We start from the raw sequence: 15,416 nt of genomic DNA, 5'->3' as shown, positions 1-15,416 counted from the left end.
ACTCCCAACTTCACTTAACTTATAGATGACTGTTTTTGCATTGCTTTAAAAAAATCTCTATAAACATTATACTCTGCTATGTCTGTTTTTCATTCTGGCTCTGTAAGTTACTTTCCACTTCGTCAAAGTCCTCAAAACACTTTATCTCCTTGAATATGGATACTTAATGTGGTGTTCATTTATAAATCTAATAGAATTATTTATTCTTTCACTCATCTTTGACAGTTGCCTGGGATGCCCAAAAGCCATTGAAAATGGTCTGTGGCAGAGCCCAGTAAAATCTAGCTGATGGAATGGAGGGAATGGGTGGCAAGTGCAAGCAACAGTTTGGTCACCGCAGCTGAGACTGTCAAGAGAATCACAAATATAAAAGGTCACCTGACCTTGTTTTCCACTTCCTTCCGAGGCCTCCATTATTCTTTCTTTTCTTTTTTCTTTTCTTTTCCTTTTTTTCCTTTTTTCTTTCTCTCCTTTCTTTCTTTCTTTCTTTCTTTCTTTCTCTTCCTTCCTTCCTTCCTTCCTTCCTTCCTTCCTTCCTTCCTTCCTTCCTTCCTTCCTTCCTTCCTTCCTTCCTTCCTTCCTTCCTTTCTTTCTTTCTTTCTTTCTTTCTTTCTTTCTTTCTTTCTTTCTTTCTTTCTTTCTTTCTTTCTTTCTTTCTTTCTCTAGGCCTCCGTTTCAATGGTGTGCTGGTAAGTGTTTAATGACAAGTACTCCAAGGGATAAAATCCTGATTTGTAGCATTTGGCTATGTCTGTGGAGTAAATACTATCACCATGGCCAATTTTAAGCTACCAATAAGACATCACTGAATATAGAGTTGGGATATGATATAGTATTTATATATGATATAATCCTTCCACCATATAAATATGATAGATATACCACTTCATATCATAACTATTAGGATAGTTACTATTTTTAAAAAACCCAGAATAACAAAATAACAAGTGTTGTCAAGAATGTGGAGAAATTAGAACACTTGTGCACTTTGGAATGTAAAAAGGTGCAGCCCCTCTGGAAAACTGTATGGCAGTTCCTCAAAAAATTAAAAATAAAATTACCATATAATCCAGAAATTCTACTTCTGGGTGTATACCCAAAAGAACTGAAAGGAGATATTTGTATGCCCATGTTCACAGCAACATTATTTACTGAAACCAAAAGGTGGAAACAACCCAAGTGTCTATCAACAGAGGACTGGATAAACAAAATATGGTATATACATACAATGGAATATCATTCAGCCTTAAAAAGGAAGAAAATTCTAACACATGTTACAACATGGAGGAACCCTGAAGACAATATGCTAAGTGGTATAAGCCAGTCATGAAAGGATAAATGCCATATGATCCCACTTACATGGGGACGTAGAATATTCAAATTCATAGAGACAGAATTTATTTTTATTTTTTGAAATTAAAATTTTTTATTTATTGAAATTAAAAATAGAACTACCCAGCAATACAACTATGACCCAGCAATTGCACTACTAGGTATTTATCCAAGGGATACAAGTGTGATGTTTCAAAGGGACACATGCACCCCCATGTTTATAGCAGCACTATCAACAATAGCCAAAGTATGGAAAGAGCCCAAATGTCCATCGATGGATGAGTGGATAAAGATGTGGTATATATATACAATGGAGTATTACTCAGCAATCAAAAAGAATGAAATCTTGCCATTGGCAACTACGTGGATGGAACTAGAGGAGATTAAGCGAAATTAGTCAGAGAAAGACAAATACATGACTTCACTTGTATGAGGACTTTAAGAGACAAAACAGATGAACATAAGGGAAGGAAAGCAAAAATAATATAAACACAGGGAGGGGGACAAAACATAAGAGACTCTTAAATATGGAGAACAAACAGAGGGTTACTGGAGGAGGTATGGGAGGGGGGATGGGCTAAATGGGTAAGGGGCATTAAGGAATCTACTCTTGAAATCATTGTCACACTATATTCTAACTAACTTGGATGTAAATTTAAAAATTAAATTAAATTTAAAAAAAGAATGTTGTTTATTCGGCTGGGCAGGGGGAAATGGGGAGTCATTGTTTACTAGCGACAGAATTTAGGTTTGCTAAACGAGGAAAAAAGTTCTATGGATGGATGGTGGTGATGGTAGCATAATAGTGTGAACACACTTAATGCCACTGAACTGTACACTTAAAAATGATGAAGATGGTAAGTTTTTTTAAGATGGCAAATTTTATGTTAAATTTAAAAAATTAATTTAATTAATTTAGTTAAAAAATATAATACACATAAAGAACCCCAAGAGCATAGATAATAGTAAAATGTTGTGAAATAATTAGGAAGTGATGTGTTCTGGATATTTATTACTTTGTTTTTGTTATAATTTATTTAATTGTAAGTTCGAACACTTTATTATTTTTTTTAATGTTTATTTATATTTGAGAGAGAGACAGAGTGCAAGTGGGGGAGGGGCAGAGAGAGGGAGACACAGAATCTGAAGCAAGCTCCAGGCTCTGAGCTGTCAGCACAGAGCCTGATGTGGGGCTCAAAACTACAAACTGCAAGATCATGACCTGAGCTGAAGTTGCACACTTAACCAACTGAGCCACCCAGGTGTCCCTATACTTTAATTTTTAATGATGACAAAATCCTGTGAATTTAACAGCTACCTTGAGAGCTGGTGCTTGTTGGCTGCACCATACTACTGACAGATTCCCATCGAGGGTTTAAGAGCCTAATACTTGGGTTGCCTTGGTTACTATTTCTATGGCTCTGCTGTCAGGCTTAGATAGGCTGGTAGTAAAACCTGTTGGTGTGACCATGGCCATCTCTACACATCCTTCAAAGGATTTGGAAGAATATGAAGAAAGGTCGTCTGGAAAGACTAATTTTGAAAGTTGTTATTGTTGCCCAATCCTCCCCCAACTCCTTGTAGACTGTGTAATGATACTGCTGTATGGTGTTAGTTGGACTGTAAACTAGCACAACCACTTTGGAAAGCTTTTGGGGAGTTCATAAAGTTAAACATACACTTAACCCTATGATCCAGCAATAATAGTACTCCTATTTATTTCCCAAGAGAAATGAATGTATACATCCAAAAAGATTCCAGAAAATGATTATTGCAGTATTATTCATACTAGGCAAAAACTAAAAACAACCCAAATGTCTACCAACAGGGGAACTGATAAACTTAAAAAAATTTTTTTTTAGTGTTTTATTCATTTTTTTGAGAGTGAGAGAGAGACAGAGCACTAGCAGGGAAGGGGCAGAGACAGTGGAAGCACACAGAACCCAAAGCAGGCCCCAGGTTCTGAGCTGTCAGCACAGAGCCCAAAGTAGGGCTTGAACTCACAAAGTATGAGATCGTGACCTGAGCTTAACTGACTGAGCCACCCAGGCACCCCAGAACCGATAAACTTTTATATTCTCTGGATCACTACTCAGCAATACAAATGACCAAATGACAAATGCTCACAATAACATGGATAACATGGAAACAGTATGTTCAGCAAAAGATGCTTCTGCAAAAAGATGTTTTTAAATATCTAAAACATAGCTATTTTAGTGTTCCTGTGTGTTACTCATGTATGATTCCAGTTACAAGAAGTCCCAGAAAAGGCAGAACAGACAAAACTAAGTTGTAGTCATAGGAATCAGAAGAGTTGTAGTTTCTCTGGGATATTTTGATTGGAAGCTTACATGAGGGAAACTTCTTGAGCTAATGTTCTATAAAGTTTGGTCTGGCTAATGGTTACAAGGGTGTATACATTTGTCGAGATTCATTAAACTGTACACTTTATATATGTGCGTTGTTTGTAAATTGTATCACAATAACATATTGTTAGCATAAAAACAAGATTATGTATATTTTTTAAACTGTTGGAATTACATAAAAATAATTGTTCAGCGTTTAGTTTCATTCTGATACACATTATTTTACTTTTATGTGTTCTGTAAAATCTAAATGAAAGACTCTAATATAAATTAGAACTTCTGTACTTTCTAAACTATGCTAGTGTTAGAGCAGGCAGTTAAGTTAGGCTCTGACCTGGAAGCCAACAAAGAGGAAGTCATGGTCAGCTAGGCCTGTCGCGCCTGGCGCCACTCCACAAGAAGCCAGATCAAACCAGACAGGCCCCAGATGGTGGGTGCCAGGATAGGAAACCTCTGACCAAATAAGGAAGAAAAGGTGAGAAACTCTGCTTCTAAGAAATCCCTGCCCCAACAATAGTCCATCCCCTAGTTAACAACTGTCAATAAAAAATAGAAACCCAACCCCTCTCCCTCCCTCCTTCTTTAGCTCACCTGCTCTCATATCTCATACCTTGAGAGTGCATTTTTCGCTTTAATAATCATTACCACTTGTGTTGCACATCTGCTGTGTTGCATGTCTGTTCTTAAATTCTTTCTCGAGACAAGACCAAGAACCTTCAGCAACACCTTTGGGACTGGCTGGGACAGGGCCCCAGGGCCCTGGGTCTCCCCAGTTCAGTGGGCAACACTAGGGCTTTACTAATATTAATTCCATTTACTCTTCTGCCTTTTGAGTTTTTATCATTCATTATATTTCAAAATATGTTCAAATCACACAGTCATTATTTTTGCTTGGGACAGTTATATTTATTTGATTTAATCACATATTTTACATATCCATTGCTTTTCATTCCTTCTTTCATTTTCCATGTTCCCTTGGGATCATTTCTGCCTGAAGAATGATCTTCTGAATTTCCTTTACTGAAGGTATTCTGCTTATCTGGAAAAGCCTTTATTTCACCTTCACTTTGCAAGATATTTTGTCAGGGATTAAATACAGATTGAAAATTATAGTATTTTAGCCCTTTAATAATGAATATAACATGAGTTGTTTTCTTCCAGGTGTTTCTAGATTTTGTTTGCCTTTGATTTTCAGTAGTTTTACAATCACATGCCTGGATACAGTTCTCTTGTCTTTAATTTTGTTTGGAGTTGACAGAATTTCTTGTACATTTGGCTTGATAGTTCATCAGTTATTTTTTAATTGGCCATTACATTTTACAAAATTGATTTCAACCCAATTTCAATCTCCTTTAACGTGAAACTTCAAATACAGATACGTTAGCCCTTTAAAAACATGACTTACACTTTTTAAAAACTCTCCCCTCTGAAGCTCTGAAGTTCCTTTCATTTTAGCTCTTTATACTTCAACTAGGTATTTTATACTTATTATTTCAATTACTAATATATTTCAACTGGGTCCAAACTGCTGTTAAAACTATGTTACTTTTTTTTTAAGTTTTTATTTATTTATTTTGAGAGAGAGAGAGCAGATAAAGGGCAGAGACAGAAGGCGAGAGAGAATCCCAGGCAGGCTCCATACTCTTAGTGAGAAGCTCCATACAGGGCCTGCTGTGGGGCTCAACTCCACAAACTGGGAGATCATGACCTGAGCCAAAATCAAGAGTTGGACACTTAACCAACTGAGCCACCCAGCTGCCCCAACCATATGTTGCTTTTTAAAATTAGTTATCACATATTTTTGTTCTAGGATTTCCATTTGAGTTTTCAATAGATTCCTAATCTCTAATGTAAGTCTCCATTTTGTCATCTACGTCCTTGAATGCCTAAAACATATATATTTGAGTGTTCCTATCTGGTAAGTCCAATAGCTCAATCATGTTGTGAATCAGTCTCTATTGTTTGCTTTCCTGTCGTCCCCCTCTTGTTCATCTCTTTGTATGCCTGAAAAATGTGATTGAGTGATGGTCCTGATGTATGAAGAACCATGGAGCCTTTGGATAATGTTACTTTTTGGGAGAGATTATAGAGAGGCAGATCACCTCAATCCATTCCATAATTAAGCTATTTGACAGTTTGCACTGCTTGGAAGTCTCAGCCTATATCTGGTTTTGCCTACATTCCTAGGTGGTAGATCTTTAGGGCTGCCATCTGAGCAGTACCTTCTCTTTGGGGAGACCTGAACCTCAATTTGTATCTATCTCCTTTGTACCATGTACCACTGAAAACTGCTCTTCTTTCAGCGGTACTCTGCTTGCCTTCATAGCTTCTTGCCTGTCTATAGCAGAATTTGCAAATGCCTTGAGGGTGTGAAAATTAGTAACTTGAAACCTGGCTAAGGTGAAGATGGGAGATTTGGTAGAGGGAGCTGTCACAAATTGCCATACCAAAAGGATGAGACAGACCTTGCAAGTGGATATTACTTTACTATTCCAGCAGGAGGAAGAAAGGCTTTCCTCCTCCCCCAGCAGTAGCCCAGCTAATGAGAAACAGTCACAACTCAGCCAATGAAAAGCCACTATACTTTGAATCCCCAGTTTACTCCAATAGATTTTTTGTTTGTAACACCTACCTAACTTCCCCTTTCACTTTATAAAAGACCCTTCTCCTTTGTTGAGTGGACTTGCCTATGGTTTTGCTATAGCTTACCTATTGCAATTCTCTACTGTTCTTGAAAAAACGTGTTTTTTGCTGGTAAAATAACTGGCAGTTTTATTTTTAAGGTTAACAAGGGCAAACCCTTTCCGATTATCTGGTTCACATCCCAATGCACTCCAGGATCTTGACTCCTCAAGTCTGAATACCTGGACAGCCCCACAAATCTCTCCAGCCCCCTCTATGGCTCCCTTTTCCCCTCCTCATGGATTATTTAAAGTGCTGCTATTTTTTCTGATTCTTAGTAGCTGCCTTCTCCCCAGCTTCTCAGTCTCTGGGTCCTGTGCCAAGAACTGGCCAATGCCTGAGGGGAAAAGGCAGAAAATTAGTTTCATTCCAATGAGCTTCTCTCTCTCTCCCTTTCTCTCTCTTGAGCTGGCTCTGTGTGTCCTAGTTGCATTGGTAGCCTTCCAAAGACTTCTAACAATTCCTTTAAACCAGATTTGATCTACTGTTTTCAGTGTCTGTGCTGGTTTACTGCAGATATGCCATCATAACTGAAAGAGGAAATCTACAAATTCCAGGTAAATTAAATTTTCCTACTTTGATTTCTTAAAAGCAACAACAACAAAAGGAATAGGTTACCGGTACATAATTGGGACTTTTCTTATTATACTTTGGGATAAGTCTGACTGACTATTAAAAGCTCTTGCTAGAAGCAGGTGCAAAAGATTGTCTACCATGAGCTGAACACTCATCACGCCTGTCCAAGGTCCGAGAATTTGATCAAGCTGGATCCATTTACCTGCTGTGCTGTCTCATCAGTTAACTCACCATGGAAATTATCAAGCAACCAGTTTTCCAGGTGTTGGTCACTAATATACGGACAAGAAGAGCCCAAGTGAACCATTTAACACTCCTCATTTATTCTGGGGAATGCTGAAAGTCAGCAGTGGTGCAGTTAGAAGTGAAAACGGAAGTCTTAGTTACAATGATACTGGCGGTTTTCTCCGAGCGAGCGTCACCGTGTGAGCAGCACGCAGTTCCTCGGTGCTGTACTGAGGATAACTGATATAGTCCCCATAACAACCCCGAGACGGTGTAGGTGTTAACCTACACCTGCTTGCAGGTGAGGACACTCAGGCACTGAAAGGCTGGTCTGACTTTCCAAGGGGCCCAGCCCTGTGACGGGGAGGGCCAGCACTCAGGGCCAGGCAGTTTGCCTCCAGAGCCCTCGGGTTTGGCCAGCCTGCCAGCGCACACTAAGAAGCCTTCACCAAGATTTGCCGTCCCCTCCTGGCTCAGCCTCCCTGATGCTGAAAAGAAAGAGAAGGTTAACATTGGCAACTAATGGACGAAATGAAGAAGAGAAAGAACAAAACGATTTAGTCCTCCCCAGAAACAGACTCCATGGCTCTAGGGATGAAGGAATCACATCTCCCAACTGGAAGTATTTAGGGACCTTGATATTTCCTAATGGTCTGAACAGAGAGTTCCCTTGAGGGGCACAAAGGAAAAAGTGACTGTATGGAGGAGACAGCTGAGCCAACTCCCACCTTCCCGACTTAGGGCAAGAAGGAGTGCGCCTGGAGTGACAAGAAGGAGGGAGGATATCCCATAAAAATGAGCCCAAATCATATTTTTCAAACTTCATGGAATAACACTTTCATATTTGGCCATATCCATGTTCCTTTACCACTGATAACCTAATGTCTTCTTTATATTGAGTCACCTTTTTTTTTTTTTATTAAGGAAAGATTCTTTTTAAAATTAATTTTGTCACTACCATAGCTGAAATACCAGAATGAATCAATTGTCTTAAGCAGGATGTAACTGAAAAAATAAAGACAAAGGAAACAGAACAGTGTGATTATAGTAAAATAATATTAAAATAGTTAAAAATGCAAGTTAAATAGTAAAAGTAAATTGGCATAAAGTATAATAGGCAATTTAATTCTTGTAGCAGCAATTCAATGTCAGTGTTATCTCTGTTGTTACAGAGGAGGAAACTGGAATGTAAAAACTCAAAATTTGACTGACAGGCCAGAGCTAGTGGAAGCGGCAAGATGAAACAAACCATCAGATGCCAAAGCCCCCAAATTCATGTCCTCTGAGATTTAAAATGGATGTTGAATTACAGTGTATGACAACATTGAAATGAGTGTTCACAGTTAGAGAGGAAGAAGAGAGAACATTTTCCATCAGTCTCTGGTCAGGACCCGAAAGGGGTCTTTTCTGGGGAGGCCGAGGGGTTAGCATTGACGCAGAGCCCAGGAGCCTCCACAAGCACTCCCTCGAGGAGTGTGCAGAGACAGCCATCAGAGGAGCCTAGAGCCACGCTGGGGTGATCAAATTACTGAATTTTGCAAAGCTAATTTCTCTATTGCACAGATGAGATTGCAGTATAAGAATGGAAGTCACAGAATCAATGTCCTTAGAGGACACAGAAGGATGAAGTTTTGTGGTAGGACCTGAATGGTGATAGAGAGGCCTCAACCTTTAACGGGAGCCAAATGGCTAAGCCCAGAAAAGCTCTGGCTTTGACTCTACATGCTATCTGTCCCCTTCATGCCCCAAGTTATGTCTTGAGAGCAAAAGGGTATCCCGGAGCAAAACAAAAGCAAAATGGATCTCCAAGACCTCTCAGAAGTGGGAGGTGAAGCACAAGGAGGAGAATGCAGAAGCAGAGGTTTAGACACAGAATTAAAACAGGTTTATTAACCATACACTGACTGGGACCTGACTTTAAAGACTAAATTGTACCTGTCTTCCAGTGGCTCAGGGGCTGAATTTTCCATGGAAGTGTGTCAATCTTAGAATATGATGTACAGAGATTAATATAAAAATACTTAAATATTAGTAGTAAATAAGGGACTGTGAATCTCACGTTTCCTCAAAAAAGGGAGACCATCATCAAAATGTTGTCAAATAAGTAGAAAGCCAAAAGTATGAGAGCACCCAAAATGTCACAGGGAATACTTTGAACCTACTTTGTGTTCTGGGAGGTTATTAATTGTTGATTCAATTTCCTTAATAGATATATGTCTGTTCAGATTATCTATTTCTCCTTGTGTGAGTTTGGTAGATTGTGTCTTTCAAGGAATTGGTCCAGTTCACCTAAGTGATCACATTTGTAGGCACAGAGTTTTTTATAATATTCCTTTATTACCCTTTTAACATCCATGGGATCAGTACTGATGGCCTCTTTCATTTCATTTTTTAATTTTTAAATGTTTATTTTTTTATTCTTGAGTGAGAGAGAAAAAAACAACACACAAGTGGGGGAGGGGCAGAGAGAGAGGGAGACAAAAGAATCTGAAGCAGGCTCCAGGCTATGAGCTGTCAGCGCAGAGTCCAATGTGGGGGTCCAAACCACTAACCTCAAGATCATGACCTGATCCGAAGTTGGATGCTTAGTTGACTGAGCCACCCAGACTCCCCATATCTTTCATTTCTTATAGTAATAATTTGTACCTTTTCTCTCTCTTTTTTGTTTTTATCAGTTAGTAGCTTGGTTGGAGGTTTATCAATTTTATTGATCTTTTCAAAGAGCCAGCTTTTAGCTTTGTTGCTTTTCTCTGTCTTCCTGTTTTCAATTTCATTGACTTCTGCTCTGATGTTTATTATTTTTCTTTTGCCTACCTACAATTTAATTTGTTCTTTTTCTAGTTTCCTAAGGTGAACCTAATTTGCATCCTAGCCTAGGCTTACCTAGGAGAATAAATTTCAGTAATCAAATGACTTTCCCCTGCTCACCACATCAAAATGCTACCTGGACCATGGTCATGTGGCCATTCTTACTATTATTACTACTACTACAAAACCTTTTTTTAAAAAAAAAGGCAGTCTCTCATATTTTATTAAGAACCTAACATTCTAAGGATCTGATTCAAGATTCTGAATTTCACCAGTTTGTAATGTATGAGAATTTCTATTCTGGCTTGTTGTTCTTAAACTAGAAACATGTGGTGTATAACTTACCACCGACTTTCGTTCAAATAACAAAACAGCTCAAGTTTTAGATACTCCACAGATTAGCAAAAATGTGCTACCTAGAGTAGATCAGAGTAGTTAAGTAGTTAGTGTTTACTGGCCAGCCATACAAAAGCTGATTTAAGATTTTGAAGTGAGGATTTTTAAAAAGTTCACCTGTTAGCTAAGGTTGACCAAAGTGATTCTTGAGCCTTATTATCCTATTTAGGCCAAGGCTGACTAGAAAACTGGGTATGAAGTGGATTCCATACTTCTTATGATCTCATACTTTTTCTGGTCTTCTTCCACTAATATTCATGTGTTTACAAGTTGGTATAGAACCATTATCCTGTGGTAATATCCAATTGATGTATCAAAAAGAGCCTGAGGCTCTCATGGTCAAATTGGCTCCATTTGAAACAGAATTTTGACCAAATGGTAGCTCAAAAATTCTGAAAAGGAAAAGATTCAAATCTGGTTTCAAATACAGAGGTTCCAACAGATGGACACTGGCAGAGATAACTTGTCATGTACAGTTTTTAGCTAAACTTTCAATGCTATCCAGAAAACCTCCACATCACTGAAATTGGTTTCCTTCATAACCCAGTGAAATTGCTCCCAGGGCAGATTGCTTAACCTGTCCTTTTAGAGATTCCAGAATATCAGCTTATGAAAAGCAAAAGAAAGAAAAAAAGTAAAAAGAGAGAGATCCATTATTCCCTGATTGTGTTTCTTTTCTCTCCTCTCACCTATTTTGTTTTAATATAATTTTCTGGAGGGAGGCTTTACTTAAAGATCAACAGTTCCCTCTCATATGTAAGGGTGAATTATGTACTGATAATTGTCTTGTTCACTTCAGGTGGGAGTGTAATTTGGCACAACAGCTTTGGAAAATTATTTGGCAGTGTCTACTAAAGGCAACTGCAGATATAAGCATAGAAATGGATATAAATATAGATAGGAAAATAGGCATATATGTATATATTCTGTGAACCAACAATGCCAATTTTAGCTAAATAGCCTAGAACCATGCTGCTAACCTGGTAAACACTAGCTGCATAGAGCTGTTGACCACTATGGCTAGTGCCATATGTTGACATGGTAATATTTTGGATTATATCAAGCTAAATTATATTGTTAAAATCATTTCACCTATTTCTTTTTACTTTTTTAATGTGGCTACTAGAAAATGTAAAATTACATTTGTGGCTAGCATTAAACTTCTTTTATATGTATATTTTTTAATTTACATCCAAGTTAGCATATAATGCAACAATGACTTCAGGGGTAGATTCCTTAGTGCCCCTTACCCGTTTAGCCCATCCCCCCTCCCACAGCCCCTCCAGTAACCCTGTTTGTTCTCCATGTTTAAGAATCTCTTATGTTTTGTCCCCCTCCCTGTTTTTATGTTATTTTTGCTTCCCTTTCCTTGTGTTCATCTGTTCTGTGTCTTAAAGTCCTTATATGAGTGAAGTCATATGATTTTTTTCTTTCTCTGACTAATTTCACTTAGCATAATACCCTCTAGTTCCATCCACGTAGTTGCAAATAGTAGCATTAAATTTCTATGGGACAACACTGCTTTAGAGAGAGGTATGCATATGTTCACCAAAAGACATGTAAATAATGTTTATAATTGCTTTATTCTAAATGACTCTAATCTGGAAACAACTCAAATGTCCAACAACGGCAGACTAAATATATTGTGATGTAGTTGTATGATGGAACACACACAGCAGTAAAAACTTATGAAAAAAACATGGATGTATGTTAACTAGAATTTAAATTTTTAAAAAATGGATGTATCTATACCATAGTTTACAGTGAACAAGTCAGATTATCCCCGCCCCATGAAAAAGGCCCTGGAGTATTTGCTTTCTGATTGCATTTACATGAAAGCAAAGAATAAGGAAAACTGTGGTGATAGACATTTAAGGAAGGCTAACCCTGTGGAATGTTGCCTGAGAAGAGGCATGAGGAAGCTTTCCACAGTCTGAAAATATAATGTACCTTAGTCTGGGTAGTGGTTTACTCAGGTGGGTTTACTTTAATTAATAAAGTAACTTTTAACTGCACACTTAGTGTACTTTACATTTGTTCTAAGTAAAAATAATTAAAAGGCTGCTTGATTAGCTAAGGTTTGCCAAACTGATACTGAAATTTATTCTCCTAGGTAAGCATAAGTCATTTGATTACTTAAAAAGAATAATGTCAGGGAATCACATAGAAAAAGCACAAAACAGTTGCCTGTGAAAATTGAAAGGAGCCCAGTACTCTCTGAAAATTTAAGAACCGTAAAATTTTTTTTGGTTGAAATACTTAATTTCTCTTATTTTCAATTCATATAAGTTATTATTTCAATTCATATAAGTTATATAAACCATTCTGGGCAGTCCTTCAAATTGCTAGAGACCTAATTTGTCTATATCCTCCAGAAGAAAACAAATTATACCAATTTGTTTTCTTAGAAAGCAGTTTATATTTGTATAATGGAAAAAACTCCTACAACTACTGGGTATTCTAAAAGAACTAACTACAGAAAGCAATAACACTATTTAAAGAAAAAGGGGCAATGATATTTATTAAAAATGCTTATCAGTGAGGAAAATAAAAGGAAATAATTGTTTGCAAGGAAAATAAAAGGAAATAATTGTGTTTGGAGAAGACTCATTGCTGAAAATCTTACTAATTTTGTGATACCCTTTTCAGTCCAGCAGGACCCTCTCAGAATCTTTTGCATTGTGGTCACTGAATTTTACCCACTTTTTAAAAATCCATTGTAAAAGGATTTTCTCTCTCTCTCTTAATAACAGAATGAACTAGTTAACAGTTCTAGAAATTAGTAAATCTTGCTTTATATAATTGTCAGAAGCCCTATTTGTTGATTTAATTGTCTAATTGTAATGACATAAATGTCTTTTCCCTCCTTTTTCTAGCCTGATTTAAATAGTTGTGAAATTATTCTACCGTTTAGTAAGTTCAGTATATACTAAGAAAACAGACTAACAGATACCAGAAATTCAGTTAACTTTCTTTTCTAAGATCTCCATTATGTAGAGCAATTTATTAAAGTTAAGAGTTCTTAGGGGAGAATTACTGTGTATGGAGATAATTCTTGTTATATATAGTATTGACTTTGGGGTCCAAAGAATTTTATCTAGTGTTAGATAAGGTGTGAACAAATTCTCAGCACTGCAGACTCACACACCAGGAAATACCAAAACCCTCAGGACAAATAGCCAATCAAAAAAGACTTGCAGGGGGCGCCTGGGTGGCGCAGTCGGTTAAGCGTCTGACTTCAGCCAGGTCACGATCTCGCGGTCCGTGAGTTCGAGCCCCGCGTCAGGCTCTGGGCTGATGGCTCGGAGCCTGGAGCCTCTTTCTGATTCTGTGTCTCCCTCTCTCTCTGCCCCTCCCCCGTTCATGCTCTGTCTCTCTCTGTCCCAAAAATAAATTAAAAAAAAAAAAAAAAAAAAAAAGACTTGCAGGTTAGATTATCTGTCATTTACTGTCTAACAGAGAGTGGATCCTTGTGAACCACCACCCAACAGAGATCATCTCTGGATGTTTATTTTATAAAAGCAAAACCAAAATTCTACTTTGATACCACTGGCGGGAGAAAATGATTGAAAATGTACAAATGCTAGAGAAAAAGACTTGTCCAAGAATTACATGTAGTAGTATATAAAAGTCATAGAGCTCAATTTCTGCTCCTGAGATTCGACAGAAAAATCAACCTCTAACACAAGGTGACCCGGTCAGGTGCAGGATTCTCCTGGCTACAATGATGTGTCTGAGGTGTGTGAATTTTTGTGGAAATAGGTGCAAAAAACTATTAAGGAAAAATATAGCGGAGGTGATGGTTAATTTTGTATGTCAATTTAGCTAGGTCTCAGCACCTAGATATTTGGCCAAACAATATTCTTGATGTTCCTGTAAAGGTGTTTTCAGATAAGATGAACATGTAAATCAGCAGACTTTGACTAAAGCAGATTGCCCTCCATGTGAGTGGGCTTCATCCAATCAGTTCAAGGCCTTAGTAGAAAAAGACTAATCTTTCTGAAAGAAGAGAAAATTTTGTCTGCAGAAAGCCTTTGGAGCCAAACTGTAGCCTTTTGTGGGTCTCCAGCCTGCCGTCCTACTTTGCAAGGGTAAAGCCTCCATAGTCCTGTGATCCAGTTCCTTAAAATGAGTCTTACTTACCTGTCTGTCTATCTATCTGAAGGGCCAAGGATGAATTAGTATGTTGTCTATATTAGTTCTATATTGATTCATTTTATCTGGAGAATCCTGACTAATATAAACAACCTACTCTTTCACCCTTGCTATTTCTAGAGAAAGGGGAAGAGGAACAAATATTTGGGACCAGTGAGTTTTTTCCTCACCTTGGCCAGTCTTCTCTGGCTCTGGTTGACGAGGTCACCACAGAAATCAATTACAGTTTTACAAAAATATCTTGGCAGTGTAGTCGAGGAGCAGGTGCAGATATCCTACTGCTTAATGCCCATCATGTCATCTTTGTACCTCCGCCTTAGTTAAGTCAGAGGACAACACTCCCCTTATTAGATTATCATGTATACATTTATGGAAATTTGTTGTGCTAGCAAGAGTACGAGGAAAAGAATTCTCCTAGTTAGAAAAATAAAATGAACGATAAATTGGTACCACTCCAGTGGAAGGCAAATTTACAGGATTTATGATTTACATTAAGAAACATATATATTGTAACCACTATGATAGAGCAATTGCATTTACAGGACTCTATCCTATAGAAATACTTGTACAAGTGGCAAAAAATATGAGTACAAGGATGATGACTACAGAATTATTAGATTATCACGAGACCAATTTACTTGAAAAAACAGCATGTAAAAGGCTAAGTAATTGGTACAAAGGAAGAAATGCCTTCATTAAAAATAATGCAAGAAATAATAATGATCATGACTCTAGCACTTTTTTAACTTGTTTTATTTTTTATTTTTTAAAATTTACATCCAAATTAGTTAGAATATAGTGCAACAATGATTTCAGGAGTAGATTCCTTAGTGCCCCTTACCCATTCAGCCCATCCCCCCTCCCACAACCCCTCCA

This window comes from Panthera pardus, unplaced genomic scaffold, assembly GCF_024362965.1.
Source record: "Panthera pardus isolate Hobbes unplaced genomic scaffold, ASM2436296v1 HiC_scaffold_11, whole genome shotgun sequence".
Taxonomy (NCBI): Eukaryota; Metazoa; Chordata; class Mammalia; order Carnivora; family Felidae; genus Panthera; species Panthera pardus.
This window is presented reverse-complemented; position numbering follows the sequence as displayed.